Source organism: Rhinoraja longicauda, chromosome 22, assembly GCF_053455715.1.
Source record: "Rhinoraja longicauda isolate Sanriku21f chromosome 22, sRhiLon1.1, whole genome shotgun sequence".
In the NCBI taxonomy this organism is placed as follows: Eukaryota; Metazoa; Chordata; class Chondrichthyes; order Rajiformes; family Arhynchobatidae; genus Rhinoraja; species Rhinoraja longicauda.
The window spans coordinates 12,187,379-12,208,362 of NC_135974.1; positions in this window are offsets into that span (position 1 = coordinate 12,187,379).

Consider the following 20,984-nt stretch of genomic DNA (forward strand, 5'->3'; position numbering starts at 1 on the left):
GAAAGAATGTGGCTTTGGAAGAAACTTGTCTCTGCCTGCCTATTGTCTGTGGGAGAAGTCAGAGATCTGGGATTTGTCAGAGCAGCCTTGGTGAGTAACTGCAGTCTACTGTAGACCATAAGATCATAAGGTCATGAGTTCCAGGAGCAGAATTAGGTTATTCGGCCCATCCACGTCTACAATCAATGCTGATCTATCTCTCCCCCCTAACCCCATTCTCCTGCCTCCTCCCCATAACCCCTGACACCCGTACTTATCAAGAATCTATCTATCTCTGCCTTAAAAATGTCCATTCACTTGGCCTCCACAGCCTTGACACAGATGGGACACAATGCAGCCACAGGACAATGATTATATAAGGAATGAATTTTCAGGATTAAGAATTAGGAAAGGCTGGTCTGCCCTGAATGCAACCAAGCTTCCTGAGTTTTAGTTTTAGTTTTAGATTTAGAGATACAGCACGGAAACAGGCCCTTCGGCCAACCGGGTCCGCGCCGACCAGCCATCCCCTCGTATTAACACTATCCTACACACACTGGGGACAATTTTTATATTTACCAAGCTAATTAATCTATAAACCTGTACGTCTTTGGAATGTGGGAAGAAACCAAAGATCTCGGAGAAAACCCACGTAGGTCGCGGGGAGAACGTACAAACTCCATACAGACAGCATCCGTAGTCGGGATCGAACCCGGGTTCTACCGCTGCACCACCGTGCCCTAGAGAGGAAATAGAGACACAAAGTGCTGGAGTAACTCAGATGGACAGGCAGCATCTGTGGAAGACATGGATAGGTGACATTTCAGGTCGGGACCCTTCTTCAGCCTGATTGTAGTAAGAGGGAGAAAGCTGGAAAAGAGAGGTGGGGGTTGTATGCTTTGCAGTCAACCAGAAGACCATACTTGGTTACAATCAAGATATCCACAGTGTACAGATACAGGATATTAAGGGCATATTATTTAGTGCAAGATAAAGTCTGATAAAGTCCAATTAGAGATAGTTCAAAGGACTCCTATGAGGTAGATGGTAGGTCAGGTCTTAATTAAAACATATGAGATCCGGACTGGTCTTCACAGGTTTATGTACAGAAAAGGTGTCTCCTCTTGAACTAGAGACTTCTGCTCAACTTTGCTTTGCGTGATGTGTGTTGGTCAACCAGTAAATGGGCATGTCCTGGAACTCACAAACCCAAACCGCAACTGTGACTTAGTAACCACATTGTCTTGTTTGTTCCTCAGCAGAGAGGAAGGCTAAGAGAGTATCCAAAGATCTCGGAGAAAATCCAAAGTGGCGTCCAAAGGTGAACTGGCACCTAACAAGGACATCTTTCTGGCTATTCCTAATCCTATCCCAGGAATGATTGGGCTAACATATGATGAGCATCTGACTGCACTGGAGTTTAGAAGGATGAGGGGGGGGGGTGGGATCTCATTGAATCTTAACAAATAGTGAAAGGTCTGGATAGAGTGGATGTGGAGAGGATGTTTCCACTAGTGGGAGAGTCTAGGACTGAAGCCCATAGCCGCGGAATAAAAGGACGTACCTTTAGAAAGGAGATGAGGAGGAATTTCTTTAGCCAGAGGGTGGTGAATCTGTGGAATTCATTGCCACAGACAGCTGTGAAGCCAAGTCAATGGATATTTTTAAGGCAGAGATTGACAGATTCTTGATTAGTAAGGGTGTCAAGGGTTATGGGGAGAAGGCAGGAGAATGGGGTTGAGAAGGAAAGATAGATCAGCTATTATTGAATGTGTGCAGGATAGTGTTAGCGCATGGGGATCACTGATCAGCATGGACTCGGTGGGCCAAAGGACCTGTTTCCATTTATTCACAAAATGCTGGAGTAACTCAGCAGGTCAGGCAGCATCTCGGGAGAGAAGGAATGGGTGACGTTTCGGGTCGAGACCCTTCTTCAGACTAAAGGTTCAGTCTGAAGAAGGGTCTCTACCCGAAACGTCACCCATTCCTTCTCTCTCTCTCTCTCTCTCTCGAGATGCTGCCTGACCTGCTGAGTTACTCCAGCATTTGTGAATAAATCGATTTGTACCAGCATCTGCAGTTATTTTCTTGTATTAGGACTTGTTTCCATGCTGTATCTCTAAACTAAACTGAACTAAACCAAACTAAACTGAACTATACTGAACTAAACTAATACAATTCACTCATGGAGTTCTTAGTCAGTATGTCTTGCAACAAACAGTGGTGGCATCGGGGATGATGTCAATATTGTTCGTAGCTAGTAGGATAGTGTTAGTGTATGGGGTGATTGCAGGTCGGAATAGACTCAATGGGCCATAGGCCCTGTTTCCATTCTGTATCTCCAGAACCTAAAAGTCTAAAGGTGTTAATCAGGAGGAAGGTGTGCTTACCCACGTTTGACTGAAGATCATTGATATCTGCTGGAGTCTGATGTGGTCTTGAGGACTCCCAAGGCTACTTCTCTCCATCTGCCTACCACCGTGCTACACCTCTGGTGGGTCTGGCCAGTCACCAAGGCATAACGTGCAAAGGGACTGAGACTAAAGAGACTGGAATGTTGTCTGTCAGCTATGATTCTGCTCGCTTGACTCTGTCAGGTTGTTACTTGACTACTCTGCACTAAGCGCCTGCAATATGAAGTTTAAACCAAGCGAGTGTGAGGTGTTGCACTTTGAGAGGTCAAATGTAAAGTAAAAGCATACAAGTTAATGGCAAGACACTTAACCTCATTGATGTACAGAGGGACCTTGGAGTCCAAGTCCACAGCTCTCTGAATGTGTGCAACACAAGCAGATAGATTTGTAAAGAAGGCATATGGTATGCTTGCCTTCAGCTTTTGGGGTATTGAATATAAGTGTCAGGATGTTCAGTTGCAGCTTTACAATACTTTGGTTGGGTTGCATTTGGAGTAATGTGTGCAATTCAGGTTGCTCCATTACAGGAAGAATGTGGAGGCTTTGGTGAGGGTGCAGAGGAGGTAAACAAAATGCAAAATGCCTCCAGGATTAGAGGCGATATCAGATACACGGACTCGGGGGGGGGGGAAGCTTGGATTGATTTCTTTCGAGAGACCTGATCGAAGTATGTAAAATTATGAGCGGCATAGATAGGGTAGACAGTCAGAACCTTTATCTCACGGTGGAGATGTCAAAAGCACTGAAGGGTATGGCTTTAAGGTGAGAGAGACGATGTTTAAAAGAGATGTGCGGGGCAAGTTTATTTTACACAGAGAGTGGTGGGTGCCTAGGACGTGCTACCAGGGGTGGTGGTGAAAGCAGATATGATAGAGCTGTTTAAGGGCCTTTTAGAAAAGGAACATGGATATGTAGGGAATGGAGTGATATAGATCACATGCCGACAGAGATAGGTTTAACTTGCCATTATGATCAGCACAGGTGTGGTCGGGCAAAGGACTTGACCCTGTACTGTTCTATGTTCTGTGTTGTATATTCTAAACTCCCCAATTTAGACAAGAGTCCCCAGGTGTCTGTGATGTGGTCAACTTGCCACATCTGAATTTGTTACCCAGGTTTTTGCCTTATCGTCCATCCCTTTTATCCTTGTTCTATATTTTGAACATAGCAAATGTGGTGCAATTGAGTCCAGAACTGAGCCATTTCAGAAGGCAGTTTAAGAGTTAACCAAATTGCGACTGGGAAGAGCTCAGTGGATTTTTGCCCAAGGCTCAAAATGCATCATCCAGTCCATGCCCCTATGCTCAAGACAGTTGCATTGGGCAGACACATCCTGGGGTTGGTGCATTGACAACACAGGGTAAGAACCTGAAACTTAACTGGCAATCGTAAAGGCCTGGGGCAGTTTCAGTGTCTCATTTCCCCTTTGCATTGCATCAGCATAGTGTTGTGTTGAAAATGCATGAAGTGACCAGAGTCATTACTGGCAGCAGGGCAGTCAGTGATTATTCATGTTTGAAGAGGAGACCGCAGAATTAATGACCTTTTCAGGTGCAAATCATTGTTTTCCAGTCAGACAGGTGGGGAAATCAGGGTGGAGACTCTCAACAAGTTTGGCAGCAGTTGACAGGTGCTTTAATGCCCGCCGCCCTCAGTGGAAGACCATAGTGCAGTGTTTTGACAATTGAACTAAACCTGTCAGATAGATATACCTTAGTGGTGCGGCATACTTTATTCAACAGATGCAAGCTCTGCACCAGCAATGAAAGTGCCGCAAAAGTGGGGCAAGAGCCAGCAAGGGATAGATGGATGCAAGTGAGGGTGGGGCTCATTCACAGGAATGAGCCAAGTGGTGGGAGGAAAGGTTGACATAGAGATAGGGACTGACAGGTGATAGGTAGCGAACAAAAGGCTGCTGATTCAGGCAGCGTTGTGTCATAGAGTCATTGAGTCACACAGCACAAAAAACAGACCCTCTCACCCAACTGTGCGGAGAAAGAAATTGCAGATGCTGGTTTGGACACAAAGTGCTGGAGTAGCTCAGCGGGTCAAGCAGCATCACTGAAGGAAAAGGATTGGTGCTGCTTCGTGTGGGGACCCTTCTTCAGAGTCTGAAGGGATCATTGCAAGGTTAGCATCCAATGCACATTCCTGATTGCCCTTAAAGATGCAAAGTGCTGAAATAACCCAGTGGTTCAGGTGGCATCTCTGAAGAAAAAGGACAGGTGACACTTCAGGTCGGGACCTTCTTCAGGGTCTGAAGAAGAGTCCCAACCTGTAATGCCGCCTATCCTTTTTCTTCAGAGATGCTGCTGAGTTACTCAAGCACTTTGTGTCTATCTTTAGTATAAATCACCATCTGCATTTCTTTGTTACTGCCCTTAAAGATATATGGTGACCCTCCTGAAATGACTGTAAAGTGTCCATTTGGGTTTATTCATGTTTTGATGTGCTTTTTTTTTTAACAGAAAATGAGTCTTATTGGACTAACGTAGGAGAAACACAAAGTCGCTGTGATGGTAGAATAACATGAATGGGAAGAAGGGTCTCGACCCGAAACGTCACCCATTCCTTCTCTCCCGAGATGCTGCCTGACCTGCTGAGTTACTCCAGCATTTTGTGAATAAATCGATTTGTACCAGCATCTGCAGTTATTTTCTTATAACATGAATGGGATATTTCCGATGTCACACAGTTAGAAGAAAGACCTTCAAGCTAGAACATCTCGGCATCGGTCTGGCACATGACTCATGGAGCTCGATATTTGACCGCCCACTTGTTGCAGCCATAAGTGGTTACTTCTCAGTGCAGGAGCATTGGTTGTGCAATCTGGAAAAAGGGGAAGGCATGAACTCTACCCTATTTACAGCTCCTCGTCTCCCAGGCAACAAAAGTACAAAGTAGACCGCTTTAGACAACTAGCCCTTGTCTCAGCAAGGAGACTGTAGTTTGGATTTGCCACCTGGTAGACTGCATGGACAATCGACAAGGATAACATCACTGCCAATAAGTCCAGCTTGCATGCCATGAATCCCGTGCATGCGCCCACAATGAATGTTATAGGGCTATCCCTTCTGCCATGCATTGGTGCACTTAGGAAATTAAACAGCAACATATTTCGCATTTGCGTAGCACTTGCCATCTATATAGTAAAACTCTCGTTTGTTTGTTTGTTTGTTTGTTCCTGAACTACAGCCAAAACGGTACACGATAGCCCGACAATTTTAGGCCCATCTTACTCACCGTCGTCCCTTTGGTGCTAATGGAATCGGTGTTATACTTTTAAAGTTATTCACATTTTAAAGTTTAAATCTATCTCCTAGGGAGGGAGGGGGATGGGGGGAGGTGGAGGGAGGGGGGGAGGAGGGAGGATAAGGGGGGTTGAGGGGGATGGAGTGGGGGAGAGGGGAAGGGGGAGGGGAAGGGGAGGAGGGAGAGTGGAGGGGGAGAGGGGGGAGGGAAGGGGGGGAGCAGGAGGGGAGGAGGAGGGGGGAGGAGAGGGTGCTGCACCAATGCAGGAGAGGTTTGGGCACAACGGGTCCACTTAGTCTAGTGACTTCTAAATATCCCAGATTTATATTTTTGGAGTGTTGTTGCTCATTGCAATGTAAGAAGCAAAACCATCTACAGTATTTGCAAAAACAGCAAGCACCCATGAACAGTTACGGTATAAGATAATGTGAAGATACAAGGTAACTGCAGACGATGGTTTACCAAAAAAAAGATGCAAAGTGCTGGAGTAACTCAAGTTGCCAGGCTACAACTCTGGAAAACATGGATGGGTGACATTTTGGATCAAGAACCTTCTTTAAATGGGAACTTCTCCAGTCTGATTGACAAACTTCTTGCAAATTCACTCTTTCCATTCCGAATATAACTCATTGCTTAATTACAACATTGATTTGGTGTTTATGGTTTCCAAGAAATAGTTTAAAATTATTATAAAATTACTCCCATCGCGCACACATCAGCAGGAGGTTCCATCTGCAGAAGGAGCAGTGGCCGGAATCGTAGCTCTTTGTGCCATGGCTTGCATGTGCAAGTATATTTTGAACACCTACCAGGAATCTTGTGGTGAACCTAAATCAAAGAGAGTGTAGCATCAGAGTGCTATAAGGGTTTATAATCTCTGCCAGAACATAATGCAAGTCAGTGCAGGCTTTCTTGGAAAGGCACAATTGATTCTGAGGTAATGCGATGTGGCACAACCCAGGACAGGGAAAGAGAGAATAAAATCAGGCTCCTCAGAAATATAGTTAAAGATATTTCGGTACAACTTCTAAATCATAGCATGGATCTTTTTTCCAGAGATATATCATGGAAACAGGCCCGTCATCCCACCGAGTCCACGCCGACCAACGATCGCCCGTACACTAGTTCTACCTTATCCCAGTTCCGCATCAGAAAATAGGTGCAGGAGGAGGCCATTTGGCCCTTCGAGCCGTTCTACACAGGGGCAATTTATAGAAGTCAACTAACTTGCAATGTGGGAAGAAACTGGAGCACCCGGAGAAAGCCCACGCGGTCACAGTGCGAGCATACAATCTCTGTACAGCGCCCACAGTCAGGATCAAACCCAGCTCTGCGGTGCCATGAGGCAGCAATTCCACTGATGTGCCACTGTGCCAGATTGTCCGATTCAAAGAGACATCACGGAAACATGCTCTCCAGCCCACCGAGTTCATACCAGCCATCGATCACCCGTTCACACCTGTCCTGTAGCCCCACTTTCTCATGCACCCCTTACGCCAGGTCCATTTTACAGAGGCCAATCAACCGAGAAACCCACTGGTCTTTGGAATGTGGGTGAGGAAACCGGAGCACCCGGAGCAAACCCTTAAGATTACAGGGAGAACATGTAAACTCCACACATACAGCACCTGATGTCAGGATCGAACTTGGGTCTCTGATGCTGTGAAGTAGCAGCTCTACCAGCTGCGCCACTAATTGGATGCATTGATGCAGAGAATTAGAAAGGGATTGATGAAGCAGAATAGGAACACTAAGAACATTTGTGGCAGGTCAGTAAAAGTCTTCATTGTTTTACTGAATTGGTTTTGGCAATGTCCTCTATCAGTTCAGATTGACCCACTTTGGAAGATTGGATAATGCCTCTTGCTAGAAAACCTTTACAAGCAGCTTAATTGCAATTGTGAAAAATCGATAGTCTTAGAGTCATAGCATTATTACGCATAGAAACAGCCTCTTTGGCTCAACTCGCCCATGCCAACCAAGACATAAACCTAAATGTTATTCACATTATTCCCTTTATCATGTATTTCTACATTGTGGATGGCTCGACTGTGATCATGTATTGTCTTTCTGCTGACTGGTTAGCATACAACAAAAGATTTTAACTGTGCCTTTTAACACGTGACAATAAATTAAACTTAAACTCTCAAACTCAAACTATCCATCGTCTCATTTGCCTGAGTTTGGCCAATATCCCTCTGAACCTTTCCTGTCCATGACCTGCCCAAATTTCTCAATATTCTAATTGTATTTGCCTCTGCAGCTTTCTCTGGCAGCTTGTTTTATTCCCCACCAATCTGTGTGTGATAAAGTTACTCCTCAAGTCCCTTTAAATCTTTCCTTCTCACCTTAATCTCTTCTGGTGTACATGGTCCTCAGGAGTGGCATTTATTGATATTTATGCAACGATATATCGCAGTTTAAAATGAAGCATTACGTGATTGCATCAAAGGCTCTTTCTGTATGGCACATCTGAAGAATACCTCCTCATGACTACATTTGAATCTGTACCTTAAGAGATAATTTAGTGCTCCTGCATTTAAAGGGACATGGTTAGACATAATTTTAACTTTGTATTCTAGTATTCCCTTTTCATTATATGAGGCATGGGTCACTTGTGCACAATTCGTATCTATGGATACACGGATGAAACATTTGATGTTAATCATACAATATGTGATTACATGATCAGCCAACACTTTGGTATAATTGTAATGGCACGCCACCCAGGCTCATGGCCAGGTAGAGCAAACGACCTGGCACAACTTCCTGCACCTTCACAATCTCTGGCTGGAAAGTCGGGGCCAACAGGAAGGCCACCCACTTGACTTTGTGCTGAGGTGGCTCATGTAGACCCACCCCCTCCCACTCCAGGACCCAGGTGGGCTCGTCACTGACAACAGTGTGCATCTCTTGCAGAACCCACTGCATACTTCCCCTCTCTGAGGACCGATAGATGGTGAAATCTACGAAGGTCCCCCCTTCCGCCGTTTATGTTTAGGCTAGCTACTGTGAACTTGAAGACACACTACGGTTTTTCCTCCCACTCCTTGTGGGAGTGGAGCCCCTCTCTCTTAGGAGCTTCAAAAATTCCCCGAATTGACGCCTCTCAGGCTCAAGAAGACCACTATCCTTACTGTGAAGGATAGCACTAAGTGTCCGGATAGTTCCCCCCGGGTCTGGCCACCGTTCGGCAGCTCTCCGGACTTTGCTCCTACTGCGCTGATGTTCCTTCAAAAACTCTCGAATCTCCCAGATACTGGCCGCTCGAGACACAGCACTGGAATCCGGGCATTCTGCCAACCCACTGACACCTGAAGCAACATCCTCCCCCCCACTGCACTCAAGGTCATGGTCCGAGTTTGGCAGACTGCCGCTGGCTGCCAGCTTGCTCTCCTCACTGCGTAAGCTGGCTCCATCACCCTCCCCCCCCTCCGGCATGATCCCACACCGGGATCAGTGTCGAGGGAGAGTACTGACGCCTCTGACAGCGATGAGCCGGCCAGTGAATGGCCAGGCTCCTGCACACTCTCACCGCCCCCCCCCATAACTGGGCCTGGGGAAGAACAAAAACAGGGCGCCACCATTTTGCAGATGACACCAAAATTGGTGGTGTAATGGTCAGCGAAGAAAGTTGTCTAAGACTACAATGGGTTCGGGATCAACTGGGAAGTGAGCTAAAGAATGACAGATGAAATTTAACATGGACAAGTGTTAAAGTCTTGCACTTTGTTGTCAAACTAGGACAGGACTTGCATAGTAAATGGTAAGCCCCTGAAAAGTATTGTAGAGCATAGAGTCTGATGCGTGCAGATGCATAGTTCCCTGAAAGTGGAGACACAGGTGGACAGGGTGATGAATAAGGCAATTGGTTGGCTTGCATCATCGGTCAGGGCACTGAGTATAGGCATTACAACTGTGCAAGTTGTTGGTAAGGCCACACTTGGAGTACTCTGTGCAGCTCTGGTCACCCAGCTATTGGAAGGATGTCGTTAAACTGGAAACAGCACAAAAAAGATTTACGTGAATATTATCAGGAGGATATGAGTTACAAGGAGAGGATAGATAGACTTGATTTTTGTTCCTAGAGGTTAGCCTAGGAGGCTGAGGGGTAACCTTATAGAGGTGTGTACAATCAAGAGGGGCACAGATGAAGTGAATGGTCACATTTTCCCCAGTCTAAAACTAGACTGCATTGGTTTAATTTGAGAGGGAAAAGATTAAAAAAGGACCCAAGGGGTAAATTTTTCAACACAGAAGGTGGTAGCATATGGGACAAGCTGCATGATGAGCTGTAGAGATGGGAGCAATGTCAATTTTTAAAAGATATTTGGATAGGTACATATGCAGGAACGGTTTAGAGTCTTATGGGCCAAATGCAGATAAATGTGACTGGCATAGTTGGCATGGACGAGTTGGACAGAAAGACCTGTTTCCATGCAGTTCAACTGTCTCTGTGCCTCTATGATTCTAAATGAGTGCACCTAGGAAGAAACCCACAGAGGCACAGGGAGCAAAGAAAAATACTTAAGAAACTCAGCAGGCCAAGCAGCATCCGTGGAGAGAAAGGAAATGATGGCATTTTGAGTCGAGACCCTGCATCAGAATTGATTCTTTCTAGTACTTTCTAGGAACCGGGAGATGCTCAAAAGGGCAAATGGCTTTGTTCTGCATTGTGATTCTGTGAGACAATGAATTGTCCTGCAAAACGTTAGGACAATGGGGCGGCTCAGTGGCATAGCGGTAGAACTGCTGCCTCACACCGCCAGAGACACGGGTTCGATCCTGACCTTGGGTGCTGCCTGTGTGGAGTTTGTACGTTCTCCCTGGGTCCACGTGAGTTTTCTTCGGGTGCTCCGGTTTCCTCCCACATCCCGAAGACTTGCGGGTTTGTCGGTTAATTGGCTTCTGGGGCGAAGGGCCTGTTTCCACGTGGTATCTCTAAAACTAAAACTTAAACAGAGGGTCATACAGCATAGACTCGTAGAGTCATATAGCATGGAAACAAACTCTTTTGCCCCACTTGCCAATGCTGAACAAGGTGCCCCATCTACACTAGTCCCACCTGCCTGCATTTGGCACATAGCCTTCCAAACCTTTCCTCTCCACATGTTTAAACTTGGAGTCCTTTTCTCTCTCCCTCTCTCCTTTGTACGGCATGACAAATCATTGAATAAGGTGACCTATCTGTCAGACCGCTCCATGGCTTCCTGAAGTACTGCAAGGCCTTCCAATCTTTCTAATAGTTGAATAGGTAACAAGAACACTTTCGGTGTCCCTCCCCTATAAAATTGACAAATAAAATGTAATTTTGTGTGCACAAAAGAATGTTGCTCTGCACAAACATTATCAATGTGTGAACTGACGGAGAGAACACCCCTTCCTCGCTCTCACCCTATGGAGTGGCTCACCGTGACACCTGAAGCCTTCAAAACAAAACACAAGCCTCTACTGTTTATAATCTGCCAGGTTCTTTACAGTTTCCAACCCTCAGCTGGGCTGTGAAAGGAAGGAGACAGCGAAAGTGTTTATCTGGTAGTTATAAGGGTAATGATTAAGTGAACGTTCACAAATGTTTACATGACACAGCCTGACATGTCTCTGGGGCACTATCGCTGTTTTGCTTTAAACAAGACCAGTAAGGGTGAAAGAGTTCACTTCTGGAGAGGGCGCGATGACTGAAGCTTTGTAAAAACCTTTTTTTATTAGGATTGATAAATTCTGTTGGGACCTGGCTCACTCCTTGCATTGTGCAACATTGATTTGTCTCCATAATCTCTCCAGTCTCCAAAAGCACTTTAGTATTGATCCTGTTTCGATGTGTATTCTACATTATACATTTTTTTTGAATAAACATTTATTCACATGATAATTCATCCGAGCAGTTTCGGAAACAATATTTCCCCTGAAAGTATTGTCTTCATCTTCCATTTCACACCCGCCACATGCAATGATGTCACCCGAAATATAGTTTCAAAATGTAATTATTTTGAGCAAAATTCAATACGTATTGATCAAAATTATATATCTTAATGAGAACTATATTCTGCACTCTGCATCTTCCCCTTTGTTCTATCTATTGTTCTTGAGTTTGAGCTAATTGTATCTACAGTAAACCCTCACAACAGTAAACATGCCACTGGGTGGGGGGGGAGGACAGTGTCCATTAGCGTACAGAGCGAATAGATCCACAGAGGACGCTATAGCCACAGCCCTCCATGCTGCACTGTTCCACCTGGAGCAGCCGGGGAGCTACGTGCGGATGCTCTTTGTGGACTACAGCTCTGCCTTTAATACCATCCTTCCCCATAAACTGGTGGACAAACTGGGGGACTTGGGACTTCCACACTCCACCTGCATGTGGATAAATAGCTTCCTGTCAGCTCGCAGCCAGAGAGTCAGAGTGGGCCATCACACATCCACGGCCCTCAGCCTCAGTACCGGCTCTCCACAGGGCTGCGTGCTGAGCCCCCTGCTCTACACCATCTATACACATGACTGCACCCCCGCCCACCATAGCAACACCATTGTCAAATTTGCGGATGACACTACGGTGGTGGGACTCATCACCGGGGGGGACGAGTACGCCTACCGGGATGAGGTGGAGCAGCTGACAGTGTGGTGTGGAGAAAATAACCTGCTCCTCAACACCTTAAAGACAAAGGAAATAATAATAGACTTCAGAAAGAATAAAACGGACATGGTACCATTAATTATCAGAGGGGACTGTGTGGAGAGGGTGGCGGATTTCCGCTTCCTGGGAATCCATATTGAGGAGGACCTGACGTGGAGCGTGAACACCTCTGCGCTGCTGAAAAAGGTCCAGCAGAGACTGCACTTCCTGAGGGTGCTCAGGAAGAATAACATCACTCAGAGACTGCTGTTGTCCTTTTATCGGTGCTACATTGAGAGCATCCTAACATACTGTGTATGCGTATGGTACACCAGCTGCACAGCGGCTCAGAGGAAAGCGCTCCAGAGGGCCATTGACAACGCCCAGAGGATTGTCGGCTGCCCTCTACTTACCTTGGAGGACTTACACAGTTCCCGCTGCATCAAAAAATCCCAGAGTATTATAAAGGACATTTCCCACCCCGGACACTCCCTGTTTGAACTGTTACCGTCAGGCAGACGGTACAGATCTACAAGGACAAGGACAAACAGACTTAAAAATAGTTTTTACCCCACTGCTATAAAGGCACTAAATGTAGCCGCCAAGGAACGCAGGGGCGATACATAATAAGAGACTGTGAAATCGACAGAAGGATGTAGGGTTGGGTGTTTATGCGTGCTATTTTCATGATATTTATTTTAGTTGTTTATCTTTTTTAAAATATTTTACCTTGTATGTATCGTTAGCTTTTAGAAATGTTTGAATGGTGCACTGACTGGCTGACATTTTACAATTTCGTTGTACATGGCTCATGTTACAATGACAATAAAGGAACTATTCTGAACTATTCTATTCTATTATTGCCGATTCACCGCTATAACTGAGTGAGGGGGGGGGGAGGGGGGTAAAGTGTGACCCTAGCCCGGGAGAGAACAAATGCGGCATTGGTGGAAGGGGGGGTCACAAGGGCATAAGTGATAGCAGTAGAATTAGGCCATTCGGCCCATCAAGTCTAGTCAGCCATTCAATCTATCTCTCCCTGATCTATCTCTCCCTCCTAACCCCCATTCTCCTGCCTTCTCCCCATAACCCCTGACACCTGTACTAATCAAAAATCTATCTATCTCTGCCTTAAAAATATCCACTGACTTGGCCTCCACAGCTGTCTGTGGCAAAGAATTCCACAGATTCAACACCCTCCGACTAAAGAAATTTCTCCTCATCTCCTTCCTAAAAGAATGTCATTTAATTCTGAGGCTGACCTTGTCCTAGACTCCCTCACAAGGGGAAACATCCTCTCCACATCCACTCTACCCAAGCCTTTTACTATTCTATAACTTTTGATGAGGATCCTCCCTCCACCCCGCCCCCCCCCCCCCCCCTCATTCTTCTAAACTCCAGCGAGTACACGCCCAGTGCCATCAAACGCTCATCATAGGTTAAGCGACTCATTCCTGGGATCATTCTTTTAAGCCTCCACTGGACCCTCTTCAGAGCCAGCACATCCTTCCTCAGGTATGGTGCCCAATGGGTGTTTTAACAAGTGGGAATTCACAGGCCGGGGATCCGCAGAGTGCCAGAGATGGGCACGGTACTCACGCCACCTTCGTGCTGCTCGCTCTCTCCATTCCCGCAACCGGAGGCTTGCCCGTGATGCCAACTTGCTGGGTAACTAGCGGCAGTGGGAGGTAACAGTGTAACAGGAGCCTCAGTCTCCCGTAACCAAAATTCACTATATAGAGGTCCGTTATTGCACATGTGTGGTGTATCTGATCTGTTTGCATAGCATGCAGATCAATGCCTTTCAACTGTACCTCTGTACATGTGGCACCAGTAAACCTAAACCTAAATATCATCATATCATCATATCATATATATATACAGCCGGAAACAGGCCTTTTCGGCCCTCCAAGTCCGTGCCGCCCAGTGATCCCCGTACATTAACACTATCCTACACCCACTAGGGACAATTTTTACATTTACCCAGCCAATTAACCTACATACCTGTACGTCTTTGGAGTGTGGGAGGAAACCGAAGATCTCGGAGAAAACCCACGCAGGTCACGGGGAGAACGTACAAACTCCTTACAGTGCAGAAATCTGAAGTGTAAGACCAGATTATGCAGGCAGCAGTTCCAATCAGACCCAAAGACATTCAGCTTTTGAAAGTCAGGCAAGTCCTGAAACCTTGATCCTGAATCTCCCGCTTGCTAACCATTTTAACTCCTCCACTCATTCCCATACCAACATTTCTATCCTGGGCCTCCTCCATTGCCAAATTGAGGGCACATGCAAACTGGAGGAACAATGCCTCATATTGCACTTGGGTAGCTGACAGTCCAATAATCCGAACATTGAAATCTCAAGTTTTATGTAACAATAAAACCCTCCCCCCTCCTCCATCACCCTTGTGTCTCAGCTGGACTCACACCTTTTCTCCCTCTACCTTACTCCCCCCCCCCCCCTTCCATTTACACTCCTTCCTCTAACACAGCTTTTCAATCCTTTTATCTCTTACCTTCTATTTATTCATCTCTGGCCATCGTTCACCATTTGCCTTTCACCTCCGCCCCCTCACTTGTATCAACCTATTACCTGCCATGCTTTGTCCTGCCCCTCCTCTCTTCCAGCTTTCTCCTTGCCCCCCCCCCCCCCCCCCCCACCTCTCTATAATCAATCTCACATTCTCTTAATTTTATCAAGACCCAGAAGGAGTCCATTCGGTCCACGTCATCTCCCACTAGAGCAATCTCATCGGTCCCATTCCAGCTTGCCTTAATTCCCATAGTCTGAAACATTTTCTCTCTCACATTTCCCATCAACTCCACTTTGGTCCTTCTGTCACCCAGTGAACCTGCCTGCATGTGTTTGGGATGTGGGAGGAATCTGGAGCACCCAGCAGAAACATGCACAGTCCTGGGGGAGAACGTTCAAACTCCACACAGACAGCACTGACTGGTTAGCATGCAACAAAAGCTGTACCTCTGTACACATGACAATATACTAAACTAAACTGGACTAAACTGGACTAAACTGAACTAAACTAAACTAAACTATACTAAAATAAACAAAAATAAACTAAACGATACTAAACTAAACTAAACCTGAGGTATTTATTCACAAAATGCTGGAGTAACTCAGCAGGTCAGGCAGCATCTCAGGAGAGAAGGAATGGGTGACGTTTCGGGTCGAGACCCTTCTTCAGACTGAGTCCAGTATCAAACCTGGATCCCTGGAGCTGAGCATTAACGGCTGCATCATCCTGCACCTGGTTTGGATGCCATTTTATAGAAGAATAGAAAGGTTTTGAAGAGGGTTCCCAGGAAGGTTTACGAGGATGACACCGTAAATGCAAGGATATGGCAAAAGATGCCATAAAGTGACCTGATAGAGGTCTTTAAAATCAGGGAATTTTTGATAAATTGGAAGCAGTTGGAATCTTTGCCTTTGTTGGGAAAGAGTGTAGCACAAGGCAGACACCAAGACCAACAGGCAATTCGGAGGAAACTCCTTGACCAAAAGAGCGGTGGAGATGTGAAGCACATTGCCAAAGGGAGTGGTTGAAGGGAACAGAATAAAAATGTTTAAGAAGAGGCTGAACAAACTCCTGAGAGAAAAGAGAATAAAACATTGCTGGATGAGATATAGAAAATGTTGACCTATGGAAGGTCAAATGCCACCTTAGACTGTTTTTGTGCCATAAAACCTATTTAATCTCCCACAATGAAGGACATCGGTTCTGCTCATTAATTGTGATGCTTTGACTCATAGTTTAGTTTTAGATTAGTTTAGAGGTACAGCGCGGAACAGGCCCTTCGGCCTAGCGAGACCGCACCGACCAGTGATCGACGCATCAGTTCTGTTGTACACACTACGGACAATTTACAAAACCTAATTAACGTACAAACCTGCACATCTTTGGAATGTGGGAGGAGACCAGAGCACACAGAGAAAACCAGCGCTGTCACAGGGAGAACTTACAAACTCCGTACAGACAACACCCATAGTCAGGATGGACCTCCGGGGTCTCTGGCACTGTAAGGCAGCAAGTTTACCGCTGAGAGTCTGGGCATTAAACCTTCTAAAATATTCCCACTGCAATTTTCTATTTTAAATATGTAATTATTGTAAAAGTGGTGACTTTTATGGTGAAATGTTTTCCTGTAGACTAACAGAAATTGATCAATTCCAAAGTCACTGGGCCCAAGTCATTTGAGTGCACATTATGATGGCAACTGGTAAAGCTGCTGCCTCACAACACCAGGGACCCAGGTTCGACCCTGATCTTGGGTGCTGTCTGTATAGAGTTTGCATGTTCTCCCTGTGACCACGTGGGTTTCCTCCAGATGCTCCAGTTCACTCCTATCTCCCAAAGACGTGTGGGTTTATAGGTTAATTGGTCCTTGTAAATTGCCTCTCGAGTGCAGGAAGTGGAGGAGAAAGTGGGATCACAAGGAACTAGTGTGAATGGGTGATCAATGGTCAGTGTGGACTCTGTGGGTCAAAGGGCTGCTTCTTTTGCTGTATCTCTAAATTAAACTAACTCGAAAACTCTTCACTCTTTCACTCTTAAGGCCATGTTAGTCTTCTTTAGGATTGACCCTATTTTTAATTGTAAAATGGGTCGAGTAACTGGAGATTGGGGCCTGTTGGTGGAATGTGGTGGGAGGAGTGAACCCTAGTGATTGGGGCCTGAATTGTTCAGAAATTGGGAAGTCGAGGGTGATTTGCAAGTTATTGGGTTGAGAGTGCGATGGTCGGCGTTGTGTTGAGGCTTGACCACTGCAGGTAAGTTTTAACAAATAATCAGAGACTACCTAGCTGTTTAAGGTTCCCAAAGCCAGGCCACGAGTAACATTCCACTTGTGCCCTTTTAAATAGCAGAAGATTTAATAGGAACCTGAGGGGCGACGTTTTCACTCAGAGAGTGGTGGGCATCTAGAATGCGCTGTCAGAAGAGGTAGCTAGGGCGGGTAGAATAACGGCATTTAAAAGACACCTGGGTAGATACATGGATAGGGAAGGTTTAGAGAGATACTAAACCAAGTGGACCCGTTGGGCCCAAACCTCTCCTGCATTAGTGCAGCACGCTCTTCTCCCCCCTCCCTCCTCCCTCCTCCATCCCCCCTCCCCACCCCCTCCCCTCCCCCTCCCCCCTCCCTCCACCCTCCCCCTTCCCCCTTCCCCTCCCCCTTCCCCTCCCCCTTCCCCTTCCCCCCCACTCCATCCCCCTCAGCCACCCTTACACTCCCTCCTCCCCCTCTCCCTCCCTCCCTCCCTCCCTCCCCCCCCTCCCTCCCTTGGAGATAGATTTAAACTATAGGAGATAGAATAACTTTAAGAATATAACACCGATTTCAATGAAACTTCTTCCATTGGCACCAAAGGGACGACGGTGAGTAAGGTGGGCCTACAATTGTCACGCTATAGTGTACCGTTTTGCCTGTAGTTCAGCAACAAATAAACAAACAAACGTGTTTTAGTATATAGATGAGCCAAATGGGGGCAAATGAGACAGGCTTAGATGGGGCACCTTAGCCGGCATGGGTGAGTTGGGCCAAAGGGCCTGTTTTCATGCTGTGCGGCTCTGTGACTCAAGGCCTGTGAAGATGTGGTTGTTCTGAGTGTGACCAACAAGAATTATGCATCTCTACAATATGAGCTAGGCTCCTGGGCAAGTCATAGGGAATGACGGCATCACGCATGCAATAGATACCGAAATGACTTAATTGGTAAAAGAATGATTTGCTATTGGAAGTGCTCACTCATCTCCACAGTGCCCTTTCAGAAATAAGCAATTTTCAGATGCATGAAAAACTCAGTCCTGTTCAATGAATGTCCTCGGCTTATTCTTTTACTGGGCTGCAGTGGCTTTCAATGTGTTCTATTCAGGATCAGTGGATGAAATTCGTTAGCTGGCAGAAAGTGCCCCCGTCTAAGAATAATCAGGGTGCAGTTAACTCTTCCAAGCAGAGCTTCTTCACAGTAGGGGTTGCTTTTCATGTAATTATCGTGTGGAAGACAAAGTCCCCAACCGGATCAAATCCTTGCTGTACCTGCAATAATTGAAAGCCAAACAGTATCTCTAACATGGACACAAAATGCTTGAGTAACTCAATGGGTCAGACACCATCTCTGGAGAAAGGGAATAAGTGACGTTTCAGGTCAAAACCCTTCTTTAGTTTCAACCCGTAAAGTCACCTATTCCTTTTCTCCAGAGATGCTGCCTGACTTGCTGAGTTACTCCAGCATTTTGTGTCTATCTTCAGTGTAAACCAGCATCTGCTGTTCCTTCCCACACAGTTTATCCAACAGACCAGTTAAATATTCTACTTGTAAACAGCTTTGATTGGAAGATACACCTTGGAATCAGACCCTTCAGCCCATCGAGTCACCGCCGACCATCAATCACCCGCTCACACTAGTTCTATGTTCCCACTTTCTCATCCACTTCCAACATTTACTGGGGCCAATTAACCTTCAAACCCGCGCATCTTTTGGACGTGGGAGGAAACCGGAGCACCCGTAGGAAACCCACGTGGCCACAGGGAGAACATGCAATCTCCACACAGACAGCAACCAAGGCCAGGATCAAGCCTCTGACACTGTGAAGCAGCAGCTCTACTAGCTGTGCCACTGTGCCGCCCTAATGTGAACAAAATGACTCTAAATAGACAGTTGGCTTAAAGGATCGGTACAGGTTGTCAAACCAAGTTGTCTGGACTCAGGATCTGATAAACCAGTTGAAGCTTGTGTTGGATGAGACTTAACTAATGTTGTTTATTACAAATGTGTGAAATAGCACAGTGATATCATTGCTTCGAAATGATTATGGAGTGTGCTTAAATGAGGTTTGTACTAACATGTAAACCGAGTAAATAAAAACATCATTGAGACAACCACTAGTCAACCACTAGTCTGACTAGCCGTATAATCTACTTGCCCCGAGTCTCTTCTCACTTAACTGAGGCAGGTTTTCTTGGAGAAGATCCCAGTTTTCCTCAACTCCTCAAGAAGCTCTTACTGAAAGATGTTGTGTTGACAGTGCAAGTGGGTTGGAATAAATTCTGAACCGTTTTGAACTGGTTTGCTCTCATTATTTAAACCAAGGAAAGTAAACTCCATTCACACATCGGGCATTCATCTGCCACTTTTTCATGAGTCTGAAGTAGGAAGCAAGCCACCGTGGGCATACCAGTAAGGGGTTAGATTTCTTCACACTACAATTCAAACAATAAACATAAATAAACAACAATATTGGCATAAAATGGCCTCCAATCCTGATTATTAATCCGCTCCAGGATTGAGTCTAAATCCAATTTTCACTTCGCCCTTGCCTGAGAGTGGGTGAGTATATCTCTCTCCTCTCCTTTCTACTATCAGTCTGAAGAAGGGCCCCCGACCTGAAACGTTGTCTTGTCCAAAGGCAATACAGGGAGAAAAGTTGAGGTACGAAGGTAAGCTAGCCAATAATATAAAGGAGGATAGTAAAAGCTTCTTTAGGTATGTGAAGAGGAAAAAAATAGTTAAGGCAAATGTGGGTCCCTTGAAGACAGAAGCAGGGGAATTTATTATGGGGAACAAAGAAATGGCAAACGAGTTGAACTGGTACTTTGGATCTGTCTTCACTAAGGAAGATACAATCTCCCAGATGTTCTAGTGGCCAGAGATCCTAGGGTGATGGAGAAACTGAATGAAATTCACATTAGGCAGGAAATGGTGTTGGGTAGACAGATGGGACTAAAGGCTGATAAATCCCCAGGACCTGATGGTCTGCATCCCAGGGTACTTAAGGAGGTGGCTCTAGAAATCATGGACGCATTGGTGATCACTTTCCAATGTTCTATAATAATAATAATAATAATAATAATAATAATAATACATTTTATTTATATAGCGCTTTTCATATACTCAAAGACGCTTTACAGAGATTTTGAGAACAAGATTCAGGATCAGTTCCTGTGGATTGGAGGGTAGCTAATGATATATCCCACTTTTTAAGAAAGGCGGGAGAGAGAAAACAGGAAATTATAGACCAGTTAGTCTGACATCAGTGGCGGGGAAGATGCTGGAGTCAATTATAAAAGACGAAATTGTGGAGCATTTGGATAGCAGTAACATGATCGTTCCGAGTCAGCATGGATTTACGAAGGGGAAATCATGCTTGACCAATCTTCTAGAATTTTTTGAGGATGTAACAAGGAAAATGGACAGGGGAGAGCTGGTGGATGTAGTGTACCTTGATTTTCAGAAAGTCTTCGACAAGGTCCCACATAGGAGATTAGTGGGCAAAATTAGAGCACATGGTATTGGGGGTAGGGTACTGACATGGATAGAAAATTGGTTGGCAGACAGAAAGCAAAGAGTGGGGATAAATGGGTCCCTTTCAGAAAGGCAAGCAGTGACTATTAGGGTACCGCAAGGCTCGGTGCTGGGACCGCAGCTATTTACAATATACATTAATGACTTGGATGAAGGGCTTAAAAGTAACATTAGCAAATTTGAAGATGATACAAAGCTAGGTGGCAGTGTGAACTGTGAGGAAGATGCTATGAGGTTGCAGGGTGACTTGGACAGGTTGTGTGAGTGGGCAGATGCATGACAAATGCAGTTTAATGTGGATAAATGTGAGGTTATCCACTTTGGTGATAAGAATAGGAAGGCAGATTATTATCTGAATGGTGTCAAGTTAGGAAAAGGGGATGTACACCGAGATCTGGGTGTCC